The sequence below is a fragment of the Macaca thibetana genome, chromosome 3 (assembly GCF_024542745.1).
Source record: "Macaca thibetana thibetana isolate TM-01 chromosome 3, ASM2454274v1, whole genome shotgun sequence".
Taxonomy (NCBI): Eukaryota; Metazoa; Chordata; class Mammalia; order Primates; family Cercopithecidae; genus Macaca; species Macaca thibetana.
The window spans coordinates 5,343,873-5,359,765 of NC_065580.1; the positions used below are offsets into that span (position 1 = coordinate 5,343,873).

At 43.8% G+C, this 15,893-nt stretch overlaps 1 protein-coding gene and 1 long non-coding RNA gene across 3 annotated transcripts in view; both read right to left on the reverse strand.

Moving 5' to 3' along the window:
* Positions 1-15,893, reverse strand: part of DPP6 (dipeptidyl peptidase like 6) — a 1,147,427-nt gene that overhangs the window by 885,284 nt on the left and 246,250 nt on the right. The gene's annotated exons all lie outside the window — the stretch shown is intronic.
* LOC126951656 (uncharacterized) overlaps positions 2,322-15,893 on the reverse strand; it is a 133,200-nt gene continuing 119,628 nt past the window's right edge. Inside the window, exon 2 of the long non-coding RNA XR_007724581.1 lies at positions 2,322-4,962. This is a non-coding gene — a long non-coding RNA (uncharacterized LOC126951656). The remainder of the gene's footprint in view (positions 4,963-15,893) is intronic.

Genomic DNA, 15,893 nt, shown 5'->3' on the forward strand with positions numbered 1-15,893 from the left:
AGTTGGCCTTAACGACTGAGATAGCTAATTCTGGATATCAACTTGACCAGTCAATGGGATGCCCAGATAGCTGGTAGGACATTATTTCTGGATTGTGTCTATGAGGGTGTTTCAAGATGAGCATTTGAATTGGTAGATAAAGAAGATCCACTCTCACCAACATGGGTGGGTGTCATCCAATCTCTTGATAAATGTAACAGGGAGGCTTAGAGTCCATGACCTGGGACAGCAGAGGAGACTGAGGCTGAATGCACACAGCACTTCACATATCCACGTGCCAAGCTCACTTGTCTCTATTGAAGGATGAGTGAGCTGATGGAACTGGAACACCCAGATGTCTTCTCATTACGCTGGAAGGAGGGAAATGGTGGTCCTTCACTGCATCATGAGCCTTCAGCCCCACATACACAGGGGTTAACTGGCCCTGATTTGGGATATGGTTTCCTCTGTCTCCATTGTTCCCATTTTTATGTGGAAATGGTTGTAGTATGGAAAGGAGTCTGGAAGCACCAGGTCTCTTCCCTGACTTCTGGAGGTGCTGCTGTAAAAAGCATGGTATAAAGGCCTCTTCTCCTGGGCTACAGCACCAGGAGGAGCAGATGCTGAAGTAGCACAGCACCTCCGAGTACTGGGAAACTTAAATATAGCTGCAGGACTCCCCAAACTCTAAGATCTTAGGCCCATGTTGTGACTTCCTGCTCTCGTCTACTAAATGGAGAAAATGGTGACAGCCCAATCAGTCGTGCAGGGCTATTGTGAGGTGCATGGGTGATCAATGAGTAACAGCAGCAAACATTTGCGGAGTGCTGAAGCCTTCCTCTGAGTGGTAAGGTGCTGCGACGTGAGTGTTGGCACTGCTGATAATGGGATGGGTCCTCGTCTTACTCTGTGTGTGTGTGTGTTACACCAAGCCCTGTGGTCCTCTGTTAGTGGAATGATGCTATTCCCTGGCAGCTCTCTTCCTCTCTGCCTGGCATTTCCCACATCTCCCTGTCATCTTCCATGTGGACCACAGCTTCTTGGGGAGAGGCTCACAGCTCTTTCCGCATTGTGTCCCCCACAGTGGGGGCAGTGATTTGTCACATGTCTACCCATTTGGTCACCACGGAGTCTTGCTCTTTTCTCAGCTCTGCCTTCCCTCTTCCCCCACTTGCACCCCTTTCTTAATGCCTTATATTTCTCCTGCCACTTTCCCCTAGACCTTCCTAGATCCCCAAATCCTCCTTTCACTCTTACACTTGCCCCATGTGCTACAGAGCAGGTCTCTGATCTGTTTTGGGGCTAGAGGTCATCTCCACAGTGAGAATTTGAGCTCGCTGAGGTCAGAGGCTATTTAAATTCACTTGTTATTTTCAGAGTTTGAATATCATGCTAGAGAAAAGTCAGCACTGCAAGAATGCTTGCTGAACTGCTTAAAACATGACATGAATGGCATGGGAACGGCTGCTAAGTAGGAGAATAAGCTCTGGATCAGAACCAGAAGACCTGGTCCCAACTCTGACTCTTGAACTGCCTGAGACTCCAGGCTAATCTTTTAATGTTCTCTAACACTTCCTGCACAACAAGAGGTTTGGACACGCTGATCTACAAAAGCTCAAAGTCATCGGGCAGCTTCTCCATCCATTTATTCTTCCTCTTCTTTCTACCTCCCTGTCCCTGAGCTTTCCCCTTCCTTCTCTCATCCACATCTTCACTTTGCACCACATCCCACAATGGGACTTCTTCACAGCAGTTCCCCACGGAAATGCTCTACCACACTTTTATCTAAAGGAAAATTTAAAACACATGGACACAGAATTCAGAATGTAAACAAATCAAACCCCAAACTACATCTTGACATCTTAGACAGCAGAGCTGTTGTATGAGTGTGTGTGTGTGTGTGTGTGTGTGTGTGTGTGTGTGTGTGTGTGTAAAATTTTGGAAAGTTTTATTTGAAACCTGGGCTGTCAGCTCTTCTATACACCCAGAGTCTGGTCAGCAAGAGACACCTCGATGGACAGTTCTATGGGTAGCCTGGGGTGAGATTCCACGTGATCACCCAGACTCCACAGGAAAAGAGTTTCCTGCAGACACCAAAGTGAATGAAGGTTCCATGGACTCTTATATGCGATCTAAGAAAAAGACTTTGTACAACCCATGGAAAACTGACCTTAATAGGGCATCATCTGTTTTGGTTGTTGGTCATGGTTGCTCAATAAAAATTTTACAAAGGTTGGGGCATAAGTGTAGAACAACTAATTTTGGATCATGATTTGTAAGCTATTACCAAATCAATAAGATCACCAGCTTTAGAATCTGGAGACAGCCACATTATAAAAGTGTTTCTTCTTGATACAATTCTTTAACGACTATGTTCACTGAAGAGGGAATCTGAAAAGCAATGCAACTGCTTGATATGTGCTCCTTGCTTCTCAATAAGACATCTCTGGAGAGAGAATGATCAGCTATTGAAGCTAGTTACATTTTATGTATTAACTATGGAGCCTGGTGTTGAAAACTAAGAAAAGAAAGAAGGGAGAGGGATAGAGAGATAGGGAGGGAGGGAAGGAAAAGAGAGAGAGATGAAGAAATAGAGAGAGAGGAAGAAAAAAGGGAAGGAAAGGGAGAAAGAAAGAGAGGGAGAAAGAAACAAAAAAAGAAAAAGAAAAAGAAGAGAAGAGAGACAAGAAAAGAAAGGAAGAAGGTAGAGGCAGATAAATATTTGACAGAGGTGGGAGGGAGTAAGGAGAAGCTGGCTTTAGACAGGATATTTATTTTCCTCTCATAAACATTTCATTATTCACAAAATTAAATTTAAAGAAGATAACAGACTCTTAATAAGAAGGGCCCTGTTAGGAATAGCCAGTCATCTAAGGTTTGTAGCCAGAATAGACTAGGCTTGTTAAAAATGGTGACAGTCACTTTTCTTCACAAGTTATTAATATTAAATAGATGCATCACAGATAACAAACATGATGGAGGATTAAATTATTCATTTGTGTGTAGAATCATTTTAAATTGTTTTCTCTGTTTATTGTATTTGTTTTGCATTTTTCCGTATTTCCCCTACAAGCCTGCACTAAGGGCTGTACTTAAAACTGAAGATATGGGGGAAGGAGATATTTGAGAAGCTGTACATCGTGGTAGAAATGCCATTATGAACTCACTCTCATCCCAAAAGGATCTCTCTTAATTAAGAACAAACAGGCTCAGGAGGCCCTGGGTCTCTTCTTCTGCAAGAGAGAAGCACATCTGCAAGAAGCCGCCTGTATTTACATTCTGCTCATGCAAATGTGCTCAGCCTTGCTTTTAATGAGTTTACATTCACCTTGATTTCCTCTGAGTATAAAGAGCAACAAATGCTTCTTTTAATATCACAGTCACCCTTTGCCCTTAGCAATGGGAATGGCCTGGAAGGCTCTCGTATGTAATGTCATGGCAACCACTCTGTTGAAAAGCCCAGACAAGCGGGGTTGTGAGCTTGGAAAGCTTGTGAAGTGTCCCTTCCTTTCCATACACAGGGACAACGGCCTGTTCCTAGGCCCCACAAAGAGTTGTCCTCAACTCATACAGGGGAAAAATACGGGCATGACTCGGAGACGAGTTGTGGGGTGGATGAAATACTGACAAATGGGCAAAAACAAAAATGGTCTCTGGCAGCCACTCTCATCCCCTTTTGGTGCCCTTCTCCCGCTTTTTACACCAGCAGCCAGTTTTCACCCCCTTATTGATCTCAAGATCATTGAGCAACTAGTATGTTCCAGGCGCTGTGTTGGCCTCTGTGGGTTCTGCAAACAACCAGACAGATGTTCACGATCAGGGCCAAAGAAAGCAACGTCTAAGGGAACAGTGTATTTTCAGGTCATCCACAGCTGGATAGGGGACCTCGTGGTGGCATTGTCTTGATGGATATAGGAGTGAGGGGTTGCGAATCACCCTGCTCTGGCTACCACATATAACCCTGAGTGCCCAGCTGGTTCCATGGGTATGCATAATAATGCCAGGGCCATAAAGATCAAGTATTCCTCATTCATGTGCATTTCATCCTGCACTCTGCCTGAGGAAGTTTTTCAGGTGGACATTTCAATACAAAATAAACATAACATTTATGTGATGATTTATGACTCTCTTTGTATTTACGAATTCCTTATTTCATCTTCTCACTTATGAAGAAGAGAAGGAAGATATTAGGAGTATCTACGGATTAGCAAATGGAAGCACAGGATCACCCTGGGTAAGGACAAGGTTTTGGCTAGGTTTCAAGTATTCTAATTATTTGATTCTTTTTTTTTTAAGACAAGGGCTCTCTCTGTAACCCAGGCAGGAGTGCAGTGGTGCCGTCATAGCTCACTGCAACCTTGAAATCCCGGGCTCAAGCAATCTTCGTGCCTCAGCCTCCTGACTAGCTGGGACTACAGGCATGTACCACCATGCCCAACTAAGTTTTTGAATTTTTTTTTGTAGAGACAGGCCCTTACTATGTTGTCCAGGCTGGTCTCAAACTCCTGGCCTCAAACAATCCTCAGCCTCCCAAAGTGCTGGGATTATAAGTGTGAGCCACCACACCCAGTCTCTTCGAGATATTTTGAAATATATAGTGAATTATTGTTGACTGGGCACGGTCACTCGTGCCTGTAATCCCAGCACTTTGGGAGGTCGAGGAGGGACGATCACTTAGAGCCCAGGAGTTCAAGCTCAGCCAGGGCAACACAGTGAAACTCCATCTCTACAAAAACTCAAAAAATTAGCTGGGCTTTGTGGCACATGCTGTGGTCCCAGTTACTCGGGAGGCTGAGGCAGGAGGAACTTGTGTTTAGGAGGTTGAGGCTGCAGTGAGACATGATTGAACCACGTCAGTCCCACACAGGTGACAGAGTGAGACCCCATCTCAAAAAAATATATACTGTTAACTGTAGTCACCCTACTGTGCTGTGTAACACTATTACTTATTCCTTCTCTCTAACTGCACGTTTGTTAACCAACCTCTTGATGGTTCAGTCTCTCCTCTCATGCTCTTGGCTTCACATCCTCCAGGTATTTGCTTTGGTATTATCTTTCTTTCATTGCTCCTTGCCCACCTAACTTTTGGAAACAATCCACTTTCTCCCTCCATACTGTTGTTTTCTATCAGTTCACTAATGTCTCAAAATGAAGTGGCCTTTATTGAAGAGGATGTGGAGAAAGGGAAACACCTGTGAACAGCTGGTGGGAATTAGATTAGTATAGTCACTGTGGAAAGCAGTATGAAAGTTCCCCCCAAATCTAACACTACCAAATGATCAATCTCACAGCTGGGTGTATATCCAAAATAGAGGAAATCAGTATGCTGAAGAGATATCTGCACGCTCAGTTAACTTTTTTCCAAAAACTTTTGTAGACATGGGGTCTTGTTATATTTCCCAAGCTGGTCTCAAACTCCTGGGCTCAAGCAATCCTCCCACCTCAGCCTCACAAAGTGCTGGGATTACAGGTGTGAGCCACCACGCCCAGATCCTCAAGTCTTCTAATTCTTTATTGAGATGGTTTATTATTATGCATACCAGTTACTTGGCTTCTCCGGAAAAAAAATAAACCTACTTTAAAAACTGAATGTTTCCATTTTTAAATTGTTATATAATGACTTACTAACTACCAAGCACATTGCAGATATAGCAAAGAACAATAGACAATGTCTTTCTCTATGGGGGAAACTGAAATGAGAATCTGTCATTATTTTCTTGTTCAATGTCTTGATAGTGATACGTGTTGAGAAGAAGAGAAGACAAGGAGGTTGTGTGGCAGAAGGGGAGTGAGATTTTAGGTAGAGTGGTCAAGGAACGCCTCACTGTGGAGGAATCATGGGGCTGACTTGAATGGCGGGAAGATCTATGAGAGCGCCTTCGGGGCAGAGGGGCAGAGGAGCAAAGGCACTGATGCAGAAGGAATGTGATACGTTTGAGGCATAGAACGTGGGCCAATATGGCCAGAGCGTGGAGTGTGCAGGGAAAGGGGGTCTTATAGGGCCGAGGAACAGGGCGTGCACACCATTAGTGGTCAGTAAGGAGCTTCGGTCTGAGATATGCAAAGGAGGCCAGGTACTCCAGGCGGTGATGGATCTGACTTATGTTTTAACAGGATCCCTCTGGCTGTCTTAGGGAGAATGAGTGTGGGAGGGGAGTGGAAGCAGGGACCTCCTGGGAGCGACTTCAGAGATTCCAGTGACAGACAACAGTGGCAGGGGCTGGATTGGTGCAGCCCCAATGGGGAGCTCGGTGTACTCCACGGATTAGGGGTGTATTTTGGAGATGGGATCGATGAGGCTTGCTGAATGGTTAGATGAGGTGAAAGGGAAAGTGAATGAATGATAACTCCAGGGCTTTTGGCTTGAGCACCTGGGTTAGTGGTGGTGCCATTTACTGAGATAGAACACTGGTGGAGGAGCAATGGCCGTGGGGATGAGGAGCTCTCTTCTGGCCACATGTGAGTGAGAACATGTTAGACATCAGAATGGAGTAGTCAGATGGGCACTTTGAAAACTGAGTTTGCAGTTCACTTATGGAGATAAGACTTGACACGTAAAATCAGGAATCCTCATCATATGGCCAGTAAATGAGACCAGGGCATTGAGAAGCTCATCCAGGAATACAATACATCCAGAAGAAGGCAGGCAGATGAGATTTCAATGCTGAGAGTTCACGCAGGAAGACAGAACCAGTCGAGGAAATGGAAAAGCAGTGGATGGTGCAATCGAAGGGAAAATCAGAAGAGAGTGTTTCGAGATGGAGGTCAGCTACATCAAACACAGCTGAAAAGTAAAAGTAGATGAAGGCCATAAAAGTGGTGAGGAGAGAAGAGATTCTGGATCTCCACAAACCCCTAGATTTCCTTGGGTTTGAGAACAACCAATATTCAGGCACTTCTTACTTTCTCATTCCATTAAAGCAAGTATGTCAATGGGAAAACAGTTTCTCCAGCACTCATTTAATGAACTTCAAGTGCCTGAATGAAAAATTGGATCATTCTAAAGGCGTATTCTGAGACCCAGAAGGAATGAGTTTAATAAGTATCCATCATTATCAGGCAGGTGCCGTGAGATTAAGAATTAGACGGTTTGACCTTTAATGGGATCCTTAGTGACTGCTTTATCCCAGTTCTTCAGAACCAGGATTGTTGCCTCATCATCCATAGCAGACACACTCAAAATGTGAAGGGAGGCTTTGTTTTTAGAACACGGAGGGGTATCAAGTAAGAGGATGGAAGGAATCAAAAAATACAAGCAGAGTAGTTATCCAATGCTTTTTCTTCTTTTCTTTTTTCTTTCTTTTTTTTTTTTTTTTTTTGACACAGATTCTCACTCTGTCACCCAGGCTGGAGTGCAGTGGCAAAAATCTCAGCTCACTACTTCTGTCTCCCGTGTTCAAGCGATAAGCGATTCTCGTGCCTCAGCCTCCCAAGTAGCTGGGACTACAGCTGTGTGTCACCACACTGGCTAATTTTTGTATTTTTAGTAGAGCTGGGGTTTCACCATGTTGGGCAGGTTGGTCTCGAACTCCTGACCTCAAGTGATCCACCTGCCTCAGCCTCCCAAAGTGCTGGGAACACAGGCGTGAGCCTAGCCCCATGCATTATTTTGACCAGAACAACGAGGTAGTGAAATAGCTTATTCATGGTCATAGATAAGGTTGGCCTTACGCTAGTATAAATTTCAAAGCTTCTATAAATGGGGTGGAGGTGGGGAGGCACTTACTGGAGAGAGAAGTACTCTTGCCTCCAATAACTTTTGGGTTCACTCTGAAATTCCCACAGTTCTCATCACTTTGATAGAGTTTATCAAGGCCTCTGTGGCATGAGGGTCTTTTTATTTCAGCTCTGCTTTCTCAAACACACTAAGTCAACCTCAGTCAAAAGGACCCTGCTGGAATTAGGTATTAGTTACTGGTTCTAGAACCTAGGAAGAGCTGCACTGGCCACAGGGCAATCCTGGGCTGGGAAGAGCATGATGATGAGAGCCTGGGAAGTTGAGGGCACCTCAAGGGCAAAGGGGAGTGAGGAAAGAACAGCGAGGAGGTGGCCCTCGGTCACTGGTCGCTCTTCCCTTGCAACGTGACCGGGATCCGATGGAGGCTCAGACTTCCTAAGGCAAAGGATAGTAGGGGGTTATTTGAAAGGGACTTGGATGACAGCTGACAATCTGTCCCTTGTGTAGTCCTAGTGAATTTCCTAAACAAACAGAAGCATGAGGAGCAGAGCAAGTTCCATGCCAATCGAGACAGGAAGCTGAGGAGAGAACACAGAAGACAAAGACAAAAAAGTAGGCTCAAAATTATCTCCCTGTGCATTCCTTCTACGGAGAGCCAGCCTCTAAAGGTTTGTCCACATAAAGTAAGAATGTTACAGTATTTTTCTAAACACTATCATCTGACCCAACAGAATGATGTGAAGTAAACGCAAATAGGTTTTCCTGTTTTAACTATATTTGGTTGTATCTGTTTTTTTAACTTCTAGAACAAATACAAACACGTGAATCTGTTAAAAAAAAAAAAAAAAGAAAGAAAGAAAAAGAAAAGAAAAGAAACCTGAGGTTTCTCTGAAGAATACACACTAGACTAAAAGTTTTGTTTATTTTATTATTTGCCTTGGGCTTCTCCCCATAAGAATTTAAACATTGCAAAGTGGTTAAATACATCTAACATCGAATGATTAAAAATGAAGTAGGAGAGATTTGTGGTTCTTCTCATAATAGAGTCATGAGCAACCAGGCTTCCTCTCTCACTATAAACAATTACGTGACTGGAGAAAATACATAATGTAAGTGCTTTCAGGAAGGGGATTACATATGCTACAGGACTATGACCCTGGAGGTGAAGGGGGAAGCATGAGGGGGCTGCTCACTTGCAAGGGCTCTCTGCTTAGGGCTGATTTCCACTCTTGGAGAAGCAGAGACTATCAGAGAGCAGTGGCCTTAATGGTGGGGGAAACAGAGATCAGCGAGGGAGTCTGTGGAAGCAGCTGGAATACGCAGGGTTGATGACCAGATGTCTGATCCAGACCCACCCTGACAAAGCCACAACCTGTTGTGAAACAGCCTCAACAGGACTGAGCTCACAGCCAGTAAGTACACTGCCTCCAGAAGAAAATACAAACTGTTCAAAGGAATTTTAAACATTCAGCTTCTCAAAAATACAAGATCCATAATGGGCTACATTCAATTAAAAGTTATTAGACACAAAAGATGAAGAAACTGCCAATAACTGGGAAAAAATAACTCCACAGAAATAGACCAAGAGATGACGGATGCAGTAACAAGGCAAAAACTTTACAAGAGCCATTGTGAATGGTTCAATGATTTCAATGAAAAGGTATACTCAGTACTTCCCATTTTCAATTGGGTTACTTGTCAGTTTGTTATTGAATTATATAGCATTCTTTATAGATTCTAGATACAAGCCTCTTGTCAGATATTCAATTTGCAAAAGTGTTCTCCCATTCTATGAGTTGTCTTTTCATTTCCTTAATGGTGTTTGAGGCACAAAAGTTTTTAATTTCAATAATGCCCAATTTATCTTGTTTTCCCTTTGTTGTTTGTGCATTTGGTGTCACATCTAAGAAACAAATTGCCTAATCCAAGGTAAGGATTGTCTTCCTTTTCAGATATTGTACTTTTCAGAATTTTCTAGAATTTCCATCTGATTCTGTTATACATTAGATGTAAGGCTATGATTTCCTCTAGAAGTTTAATAGTTTTAGTTTTTACGTTTAGATCTTTGATCATTAGTGTCTTTAAAGAAAGGTTTCTGCTTAAAAATAAAAGACAGCAAAAAGGAATTCTCATGCAATGGGAAGGAAATAAACAAAGAAATTGAATATATGGACTAAACCTGGCTCTAATAGTGTCTTCTTTGTGACCGACCCCAGGATAGTTACTTAATGTTTCTGAGCCTCAGTTGTACCATCTGTGAAATGGAGATAACACCTACTTTGTCTTTTTGTTATAATTTAAGAAGATATTATATATGAAAGTGCTTAGTGATAGGTGTTTTTGACATTGTTATCATTCTATCATTTTGCGCAGTTTCATCATAAAAACATTCACATGGGAATCACTATTACAGGTCTTAATATCTGTTCTCCAGCTTACTAGTTCTGTGATAGTAGGAATGTTTGCATCTCTGAAACTCAGGTTTCCGCATCTGTGAAATGAAGAATGGATTCGATAATCACTCAGGCCCTTTCTAGAACGAAGCTTCCTGTTATTCATCTCAGAACACATTTGGCAGTTTTTTAAGATTCACCCTTAGGGAATAACATTTTCTTTAAAAACTCGCTTTTTTGTTGGACAGGCTTGGCAACCAGCACCAACCACTGCTTCCAAACAAACATTTCCTTTAAGTGAGATGGAATACTTTAGGTAGAAATAATAATATGCAAAATTGATCTCTCTTGTCTTGGATGTTATGTTCTTAGTGAACAAATAAAATTTTTAACATTTCTGAGTTTTTCAAGTTTATGAACTGAGATTTATTTTTGAGGTCTGACAGCCCACTTAAAAATGATGAATTTTTTGTACTCTCTATTGAGAAAAGCATAGATTTCAGCTGATTATTGTGCAGTGGAATGGCCCAAAGACAGGGTTCGCTCAGAGTGTGAGTGCAAAACATTACAAATCAAGCAGTGGCATTTCCTGATGCAAACGCCAGCTGAAAGGACAAGTTCTCATTAGCATCAGGAATATGAGGCTCCATGCGATCATTTTTCATTGCTAGAAAGTAGGACAGTCATCTGTCCCAACGTTACTCTCCATCCCAAGAGGAAGTTCTGTCACGCAATATGTAAGCCTTCAGGAACACAGTTGGGTCAAGGGAGTAATTTGTCAAGACTTTCTTCCTTGGGAGAGTGGAGAGGGAGAGCTATCTGTGGGCAGCTCAGCTATCTCAGGGCAGATGATCGACCAGCAAGGAAACAGGAGGGGGCATAGGGGTGGTATGGTAAAGGTTATCCTGCACTCCACAACATTCTCAAGGGCATATTGGAGAGCTAGGCTGGGTGCTGCCATGCCCAAATGAATCCACTCTGCTGCCACTCAAGTTCCCACTTCCACTTCTGACTATTTCTGATCCGGATGGGGGCCAGATGAACCAGCATTTGAAATGCCGAATAAACAAAACCAAATACCATTCTTCAAGGGTTTTCTGCCAGGAACCAAATGGAATTGGCACAAGTCTGGCATGAAAGCCTGTTCTTAGCACAATTTCAATCCAATTGCGCAGTTGGGTTTTATAAAAATTTCCAAACTCTAGGCCACTTCAATGATCTCAGTCTAAATTTCCCCAAGTCAAGCTCTCTTCATTCATCACTAATAGAAACAAAAGCTCATTTCTATAAATAAATTAAAAAGGGAACCATTCTGTGATTTAATCTTTTGTTGCTATCTGCATCGATGCCATAAAAAGGTAGACACTGAGAACAAAACCTAATCCTGTGTTTCATTTTGTAGTTTAAACCAAAATATTGACATGCACGTAGATGAACTCATTAATTCATGAGAAATCATTTGAAGCAGCAGGCAGTAGAGATTACAATAAATAAATAATTCTGGTTTAATTGATGAGTTTGGCTCTGACTTCCATTACTTCAGAAGAGACCTGAATAGTGGTCTGGGGTGGTGAGTTTTCTGGACTCTGTTTGATTTTGCAACATGCCAGAGCCCTCTGGGCTTCCGTTGCATGTGTCTATAAATTACCTTCCTGACAGCTCAGATGAAAGTCGTATGCACATGTTTGCTAAGGCGGATTTGCTGCATTCTGTTTCTGAAAGGTGTACAAAGCTTTGCCAGACCTTGGAGAAGTTAAGCTGATTTGTATTCTTTATTTAGAGGCTTTTGACTGAAGATAAGAATCCGGGGGGCCGGGCGCGGTGGCTCAAACCTATAATCGCAGCACTTTGGGAGGCCGAGACGGGCGGATCACGAGGTCAGGAGATCGAGACCATCCTGGCTAACACGGTGAAACCCCGTCTCTACTAAAAAATACAAAAAACTAGCTGGGCGAGGTGGTGGGCGCCTGTAGCCCCAGCTACTCGGGAGGCTGAGGCAGGAGAATGGCGTAAACTCGGGAGGCGGAGCTTGCAGTGAGCTGAGATCCGGCCACTGCACCCCAGCCTGGGCGACAGAGCAAGACTCCGTCTCAAAAAAAAAAAAAGAATCCGGGTTGTTCAAGCTAAGTTGGATGGGCCTCCTCAGAGGCAAGTCAGTCTCAGGGAAGGAAAAGTCAAATACTCACAAATCTTCGAGGGAAAATAGATGATACCTTTTCCACCGACTCTCTCCTAGCTGAGCATTATAGCACAGTTGCTTGCGGTAACGGAAATGCATCTAGTCTCAGCTGCGTCTACTTTTAATTACCTATGCGATTTCAGGCAAATAAATTTTGCTGAGATGTCAATTTCCCTATGTAAGATAAATAGGTTGGACGAAATGCCTAATTATAAAGTTCTCATTTTCTACCAGTGTCTGAGGGCATGGTTTCATACACTTCAGGTGTTTTCATGCTTGGGTTATATAGTGTAGCTACATCCTTACATCTTTTAATGGTTGAGGGGCTGACTCTGGGGTGAGAAAGTGGCAGCCGCCTCTGGAGTGAGGCAGAATCTAGCTACTTCATGCCGTGAGGGCCCAGGGCCCAGCAGAGCAGAACAAAGAGCACCATCCTTTTCCTTCTGAAAGGATAGCAGGAATTAATGAGCTGGTATCTAATTACAGAATGTGAGCCATGGCAGGGACACAAGAGAGGAGATCATATGAGTCTCATGGTGTGGCCAGGACCCCTGCTTTCCATCTCATTAGCAGGAGGCCAGCCAGGCAGGGCTCTGGGTTCCTTCGCATGCAGCCAGGGTGAAAGATCAGGGATGGCTCACAAGGGGTCTGGAAGCCCGTTGCATTCTCAGTTGCATTCTCCTGCAACCTCAATCTTCAAAGGTCACCAGGTCAAGGTGAGCGTTGGCTAAATGCTGTTTGTCTTACAAGGAGGGTGAGCTCACAGTTGGAAATCCTGGGCTGGCTGGTCAGGCTATCGCAGCAGAGATGCCTTCAGACCATATGCTGTGGACAGGTGGTGGCTCTCTGGGTGTGCTACAGTCTTTTGACTCCCAGAGAAACTGGCTGCAACTGGGCTCAACTTGAACAGACATTATCATTAGGAAGAGCCAGCTAAAGCGAGAAGAAACACATCCTATTAAGAGTAACTCTTGCCAGGCCATCAGCTTTCAAAAAAAAAAAAAAAAAAGTTCTCAGCAACTTACAGGGGAGCAAAACTTGCTTGGAAACATACCCGGGATATGCTGAAGAAAGAACAACAGTGGAGACTATTTTCTCTGGGAGGTGGCTGACATGCAGAAGACCTCTTGTGAGTTAGAAATAATATTCCTAATTCCTGTACTTACTGCAGCTGCCAAGCGGGAGAGACGGACTGTGCTGCGACTTGTCAGAGGGAAGGTTCTCAGGATAGGTAAGTAGAAATATCTGTGTTTCTACGTGGTCATGGGAAACCTTTAAGCAACTTTTCCTACATGTTTTTCTCCTCCAGTCATTGAAGACTTGCTTAAACCTATGTCGCTAGTCCCTGTGGTAATACAGCATTCTCAAAACAGTAAGAAGTATCTTGTAGTGGAAAAAGTAACACTGAAATGGCAGTCAAGAAATCTAAGTTTTGGTACCAGCTTTGTTCTACCTCCAAGGTCAGTGGGTATGTTTCAACCACATAGACCTGGCGCCAGAGCTGAGAGATGCCCGTGGGTTCTCTGGCTCTCTTGTTTCTCAGGGGTGTGTGTACTTTTGCAAGCCACTTAAATTCTCTGAAACTGTTTTATGATCCTTAAACAATAAGGAGATACATCCCTGGATTGTTGCAACAATACAATGTCAGTAAAAGCATAGGTTTCATGCAAAGAAGACTTTCACTATTTAGATTTCATTGCCTTATGGTCATTAATTGTGGTGGAAACTACTGCATGTGTTCAGAAAACAGGGTCCTTTTCTACTGAACATCTGGGAGGACATTGCCCACACTCCACTGCATCTCATTGAGCCTCATGGCATGGTATCCCTCAGCTCAGGCCAACAGAATGTGGGCTAAAGTGATGAATGTCAATGCCAGGCTAGCTGTGGCATGACCACATTGTCTCCTCTGCCCACACACCTGGCTGTGAAGGATCCTGAGGTGTGTGACCACAGGAGAACTACCTCACTATCCATGGGGAATTGGCTCCAGAACCTCCTGTGGATACCAAAATCTGCAGGTGCTCGGTTCCCGCAGCAGGCGCCGCAGAACCCAGAGATGCAAAACGATGGCCCCTGACACATTCTTTGGTGAAGCTATTGAGATGTAGGGAGCATTGGCTAAAAAAGAAATCTGTGATTATCTGGAATAATATGTTCACTAATTATGTGACCTCAAACAAATTTTCTCTAAGCACTTGCGGCCTCATCTAAAATGGGGACAGGAATATCTGTCCAAATCTGTCTTGCAGGTTGTTGGGAGAAACTAAAACAAGAGAAGCAATTAGAGGTGATTTTGCCTGGCAGCTCATCTGAGAATTTTTTTTAAATGTAGATATCTGAGTTTTCCTGAATGACTGAGCAGAGCAGCTTCTGAGGAGTGGGACCCCAGTGTGTGCACTTTTAATGCTTGATGGGTGATTTTTCAAGAACAACAAACTTTGAAAAACACTATGGTAAAAATTAATCCTCTTTAAAAAGTGAAAGGAACAAATAACAATGTCTATACTCATAGACACTGAGAGTGTGGGATTCTTTTATAAGAAGCCCAAAGATACGTCGACATTCATATGAGAGTAAAGTGCTTTGCTGAATAGACAAATGTTAATGGTGTTTCCTCCGCAGTCATCTGGTCCCTCGCCCAACACTGGGGCACCACTCACAGTCCTCCCCACGGAAGTCACACAGAAGGGTGCTGTCCAGGTGGGTGCAGGCAGTGGCCCTCTTTCTCTGTGACCCATAGCATGACCAGGCTCTGTACACAGTCACCGTCTAAACATCCAGTAGTTTGGGAAGAGCTGAATATCTCCTCAGGGGAGCAGCTGGAGACGACAAAAACTCAGCCCCCTTTCAGGGGGAGGTAGCCTCTCATCTAAAAAAAAAACCAAGCTACTATTCCACTCTTACCTGAGCCAATACCCAGCAGCGCCAACCAGGGCAATTCAAGATATCCTCACCTATATGTGGGGTGACCATTAATAATTACAGCAAACAATTAGTTATTGAGGGCTTCCTGCATGCAGATATTCTTTTAAGTTCTCCCTGTGGATTAGCTTATTGCATTTTCTTGGTAACCTTATGATGCAAATACAACCACAGCCCCAGTTTTCTGGTGAGGAACAAGAGCCTAGAGAGGTAAAATAACTTGGGCAGAGACCCACCAGCCATCCGTGGCAGAGCTCAGCTTTCAACTCAGGCCACGTGGCCTCAGAGCCTACCCTAGTGATTGAATTACGCAATCCTTCGCTTTGCCGGTGGAAGAGACCGCCACTTGTTGAGCCCTTTTTGTGATTTCAAAGGCAGCTGAATTTAGCAGTTGAGCACACCTGTGGACATTCAGAAAGAATCTACAAAGAGCCATGGATAACAGAACCCAGAGTGAAATCTATTTCTGCCTCTGGACACTTAATTTCACCTCTTGCTTGAACAAAGGCCATCCCAATGCCTGCAGATAGGACCGATGCTGGCCCTCCTTAGACATAAAAAAACCTTGAACCTCAACATCTTGGGGCCCACCAAGCACCAAGGGAAAACACCTGTGGTGGGAGCCCACTGTTGGTTACCGTTTATCTGTTCTCAACAATGCCATGGATTATCATAGGGCCAAGGCTGGGGCAGACGCTGCCACCTCATATGTGCCAGTTCCCCATAACTGCACCTGTCA